This window comes from Pongo abelii, chromosome Y (genome assembly GCF_028885655.2).
Source record: "Pongo abelii isolate AG06213 chromosome Y, NHGRI_mPonAbe1-v2.0_pri, whole genome shotgun sequence".
Taxonomy (NCBI): Eukaryota; Metazoa; Chordata; class Mammalia; order Primates; family Hominidae; genus Pongo; species Pongo abelii.
The window spans coordinates 25,314,248-25,320,725 of NC_072009.2; positions in this window are offsets into that span (position 1 = coordinate 25,314,248).

Consider the following 6,478-nt stretch of genomic DNA (forward strand, 5'->3'; position numbering starts at 1 on the left):
ATTCCGCTGCACTCCATTCCATTCTGCTCCATTCCCCTCCTCTCCATTCTATCACATTCCACTCCACTCCACTCCATTCCATTATACTCCATTTCACTCCACCCCACTACAAGTCATCCCACTCCATTCCATTCCATTCCATTCCATTCCATTCTATTCCACTCCATTCCTTTCCATTGCATTCCATTCCATTCCACTCTGGCCCACTCCATTCCACTCCACTCCTCTACGTTCCATTACATCCAATTCCATTCCACTGCATTCCTATCCTCTCCTCTCCAGTGCACTCCACTCCTGTCCATTCCACTCCTTTCCATTCCATTCTGCTCCATTCCACTGCAATGCACTCCACTGCACTCCACTGCATTTCATTCAATTCCCTTCCATCCCATTGCATTCTTCATTCCACTCTGCTCCAACTCACTCCATTCCACTCCACTCCACTCCGTTCCATTCCACTCTACGGCATTCCATTCCATTCCTTTTTTGCGAGAATACCTCAGTCAGCCAGCCAGCCTGGAGTGCAGTGGCCCCAACCCACCTCCCGCTCCGTTCCATTCCACTCCGCTCCACTCCTTTCCTTTCCGTTCCATCCACTCCACTACTTTCCGTTACTTCCGATTCCATTCCACTCCATTGCACTCCTTTCCACTCTACTGCACTCCTCTCTACTCCATTTCTCTGCATCTGATTCCATTTCGCTCCATTCCATTGCACTCAACTCCACCCCACTCCAGTCTAATTCATTCCATTCCATTCCGTTCCATTCCTCTCCATTCCACTCCAATCCACTTCACTTCACTCCACTCCGCTCCAATGCACCCCATTGCATTCCATTCCATTCCACTGCATTCCATTCCATTCCTTTCTTTTGAGAGTATCACACTGTGTCACCAATCCTGGAGCGCAGTGGTACAATCTCAGCTTCCATTGCGTTCCATTCCATTCCATTCCATGAGACTCCTCTGCACTCCACTCCATTACATTCCACTTCACCCATCGTCACTCCACCCCACCCCTTTCCAATCCACTCCACTCCATTGCATTCCACTGTGCTCCATTCCATGCCACTCCGTTCTATTCCTCACCACTCCAATCGACTCCACTCCACTGCATTCCACTCCCCTCCATTCCATTCAATTCCGTGCCATTCCGATGTATTTCACTCCACTCCACTCCACTCAATTCCTCTCCATTACCCGCCTCTCAAATACATTCCACTCCAGTACACTCCATTCGATTACATTCCACTCCAGTCCACTCCACTCCTCTCCATTCCACTACATTCCATTCCATTTCATTCCATTCCACTCCCCTCCCTTCCATTCGTTTCCACACCATTCCACTCCACTCCATTCCATTCCAATCCACTCTAATCCACTCTACTCCACTCCTTTCCACTTCTTTCGATTCCTCTACTTTCAACTCCACTCCACTCCCTTCCACTCCACTCCAATCCATTCCATTCCATATAATTCCACTCCCTTCCACTCTACCCCATCCACTGTATTCCAATCCACCGCTGTTAACTCCACTCTGCTCCCCTCCATTCCAATCCACTCCATTCTACTCTACTTCTCTCCATTCTATTCCTTTCCACTTCATTCCAATCTACTCCATTGCATTCCACTCCACTCCATTGCACTCCTTTCAGACCTTTCCACTCCATTCCATTCCTCTCCACTCCACTCCATTCCACTCAATTCCATTCCATTCCATTCCATACCCCTCCATTCCACTCTACTCCATTCCATGCCATTCCTTTCCACTTCACTCCACTCCACTACATGCCACTCCATTCCTCTCCATTCCATTCTGTTCCATTCCTTTCCACCCCACTCCACACCATTCCACTCCACTCCATTCCATTCCAGTCCACTCCACTCATCTCCACTCCAGTCCACTCCATTCCACTGCACTATACTCCATTTTATTCCACTCCCCTCCAGTCCACTGCACTCCAATCCTTTCCATTCAATTTCAATCCACTCCATTCCATTCCTTTCCACTACATTCCTTTCCGTTCCCTTCCATTCCACTCCATTCCACTCCTCTGCAACCCACTCCATTCTACTCCACTCCGTTCCACTCCATTCCATTCCACTCCATTCCAATCCACTCCTTTTCATTCCACTCCATTACCTTCCACTCCATTCCACTCCACTTAACTCCATTCCATTCCATTCCATTAATTTCCTCTCGACTCCACATCACTCCACTTCTTTCATCTCCACTCCACTCCACACAATTGCACTTCCCTCCTTTCGATTCCATTCCATTCTCTTCCTCTTACTCCCCTCCATTCCACTCCACTCCACTCCATTCCTCTCCATTCCACTCCATTCCATTTTATTCCATTTCATTCCACTCCATTGCATTCCCATCCACTTCATTCCATTCCATGCCACTCCACTCCACTCCACTCCAATCTGCTTCAGTCAATTCCTATCCACTTGTCTCCATTCCCTTCCATTCCACTCCATTCCATTCATTTCCACTCCATTCCACTCCACTCCACTACTTTCCACTTCACTCCATTCAATTCCATTGCAGTCCATTCCGTTCCACTTCATTCCATTCCTCTCCATTCCAGTTCATTCCAATCCAATCCACTCCACTGCATTCCATTCCTCTCCATTCCACTCATCTCCCTTCCTTCCCACTCCACTCTACTCCACTCCATTCCGTGCCATTCCATTCCATTTTGTTCCATTCCATTCCACTCCTCTAGACTCCACTCCACTCCTTTAGATTCCATAGTACTCCATTTCACTGCATTCCAATCCACACCACTGCGTTCCGTTGCATTCCCTTCCATTCCATTCGACTCCTCTCCATTCCACTCCACTCCACTCCACTCCATTCCAATCCATTGGATTCCATTTCACTCCATTCCATTCCATTCCACTCCATGCCACTCCACTCACCTCCACTCCCGTCCACTCCACTGCATTCTGTTCCATTCTATTCCATTCCAGTCCACTCTACTCCTTCCACTCCTGTCCACTCCATTCCATTCCACTCCACTGCACTCCACTACATTCCATTGCATTCCACTCCCTTCCACTCCACTCCACTCCATTGCAGTGCACTCCTCTCTATTCCACTCCACTCCATTCCATTGCCTTCCACTCCATTCTATTCTGTTTCACTCCATTCCACTCTACTCCACTGTACTACATTCCCTTCCATTCCACTCCTTTGAAATCAGTTCTTTCCTTCCACAGAATCTCTCTCGGTCACTAAGGCTGGAGTGTAGTCACACAATCTCAGCTCACATTTCTCTTCTCCATTCCATTGCATTCCATTCCATCCCATTCCATTTCTTTCTATTTCACTCCACTCCACTGCATTCCATTCCACTGCATCCCATTCCATTCCACTCTGTTCCTCTTCACTCCACTCCATTCTACTCCTGTCCACTACATTCCATTCCATTTCACACCACTGCATTCCATTCCATTCTTTCCACACGATATCACTGTGTCAAACAGCCTGGAGAGCTTAGGCACAATCTCAGCTCACATTACATGTCAACTCTCTATTGAACTGCATTCTATTGCATTAAATTCCATTGCATCCCATTCCATTCCTTTGCTTTCCATTACATTCAATTCCATTCCATTCCACTCCTTTCCACTCCGCTCCACTCCAGTACGTTCCTTTACATCCGATTCCATTCCACGCCATTGCACTCCTCTCCACTCCACTGCACTGCACTCCACTCCACACCATCCCGTTACTTTCTGCTCCATTCCACAGCACTACACTCCTCACCACTCCACTCCACATCATTCCATTCCTTTACATCCGATTCCATTCCATTCCATTCCTCTCTATTCCACTGCACTCTACTTCAGTCCACTCGAATCCACCCAATTAAAAATTCTTTCCATTCCATTTCTTTCTTTCAAGAGTATCTCACTCTGTCACCCTGCGTGGAGTGCAGTGGCACAATCTCAGCTCACATATCATTTCATCATTCCATTACATTCCATTGCATTCCATTCCATTAAAGTGCACTCCACTCCACTCAATTCCACTCCACTCTACTCCAGTACGTTCCATTCCATTCCATTCCAATCCCTTCCATTCCGCACTGTTTTATCGACAGGATCTCCCTCTCTCACACAGGCTCCAGCGCAGTGGCCAAATCACTGCACATATTTCCTCATTCCATTCGATTCAATTCCATTTCATTCCATTGGATTCCATTCCACTCCACTCCGTTCCATTCCACTCCACTCCGTTCCTTTCCTCTCCATTCCATTCCACTCCATTCCACTCTCCTCCACGACACTCCACTCCATTTCACTCCACTCCACTACACTCCTCTGCACACCACTCCACTCCACTCCACTCCATTCCATTCCATTCCATTCCATTCCATTCCATTCCATTCCTTTTTTTCCACAGGATTTCATTCCGTCACAAAGGCTGGAGTGCAGTGGAACAATAACAGCTCACATTTCCTTTCAGCAGTCCATTGCATTCCATTCCAACCCAGTGCATTCCATTCTATTTCACTTCACGATACTCCACTCCACTCCGTTCCATTCCACTCCGTCCCATTCCATTCGTCTCCATTCGACTCCACTCCACTCCACTCCATTCCATTCAATTCCATTCCACTCCATTCCATTTCACTCTATTGCATTCCATTCCTTTCTATCCACAGGATATAACGTGTCACCCAGTCTGGAGTGCAGTGGCACAATCTCAGCTCACACTCCATGTCAACTTTCCGTTGTATTCCATTCTATTACAATGGATTCCATTGCATTCCAAAACATTCCACTACTGTCCACTCAATTGTATGCCATTCAACTCCGTTCCACTCCACTGCACTCCACTTCATTCCACTCCATCCCATTCCTTTCCACCCCATTCCACTATAATCCATTCCACCCCACACCACTCCATTTCATGCCATTACGTTCCATTTCATTCCATTCCTCCACATTCCACTCCACTAATGTCCACTCTGTTCCATTCCATTCCACTGCGTTCCATTCCATTCCTTTCTTTTGAGAGTATGACACCCAGTCACCCTGCCTAGAGCACATTGGTAAAATCTCAGCTCCCATTCCATTCCATCCCATTCCATTCCACTCCAGTCCAGTCCACTCCATTCTGCTCTGCTCCATTCCAGTCCATTACACTGCACTCCATTCCCTTCCACTACACTCCAATCCACTCCACTCCACTCCACTACTATGCATTCCATTCCATTCCACTCCATTCCATGCCATTCCACTCCACTCCATGCCATTCCACTCCACTCCATTCCATTCCTTTCCTCTCCGCTCCACTCAATTCCATTCCACTCCACTTCACTCCAATCCATTCCACTCCTCTCCACTCCACTCCATCCCATTCTATTCCATTCCATGCCATTCTATTCCATTCCACTCCACTCCATTCCATTCCATTCCACTCCATTCCATTCCATTCCATTTAACTCCATTCCACTCCAGTCCACTAAATTCAATTTCACTCCGTTCCACTCCTTTCCACTTCATTCCATTCCACTCCATTCCACTCCAATCCATACGTCTCCATCCCACTCCTTTCCATTCCTTTCCACTCCACTCCACTCCAATCAACTGCGTTTCTCTCCACTCCCTTCCATTTCATTTCATTCCACTCCACTCCACTCCACTCCATTCCATTTGATTCAATTCCATTCCACTCCATTCCATTCCATTCCAGTCCGTTCGACACCATTCCACTCTAATCCACTCTACTCCATTCCACTCCATTCGACTCCATTCCACTCCGTTACCTTCCACTCCATTCCACTCCTATTCACTCCATTCACTTCCACTCCACTCCACACCACGATATTCCATTCAACTGCACTCCACTTCACTCAATTCCATTCCACTCCACTCCCCTCCACTCCACTCCATTCCATTCCATTCCACTCCACTCTACTCCAATGCATTCCATTCCACTCCACTTATCGCCACTGCATTCCATTACACTCTACTCCATTCCATTCTATTCCATTCCATTCCACTCCACTACATTCCACTCCAATCCACCTCATATCATTCCATTCCATTCCACTCCGTTCCATTCCATTGTACTCCATTGAAGTACATTCAGCTCCATTCCACTCCACTCCACACCACTCTACTCCACTCTACTCCTTTGCATTCCTTTCCAATCCACTCCATTGCATTCAATTCCACTCCATTCTATGCCAGTCCATTCCATTCCACTCCATTCCACTCTACTTCTTTCCACTCCATGCCATTACAGTCCACTGCATTCTATTTCATTCCACTCCATTCCCTTCCACTCCGCTCCATTCCATTTCATTCCATTCCATTTCACTCCATTGCATTCCATTCACTTCTTACGACAGGATATCACCATGTCACCCTGGCTGGAGTGCAGTGTCACAATCTCAGCTCATATTACATGTCAACTATACATTCCATTGCATTCTATTCCATTGCATTCCATTGCA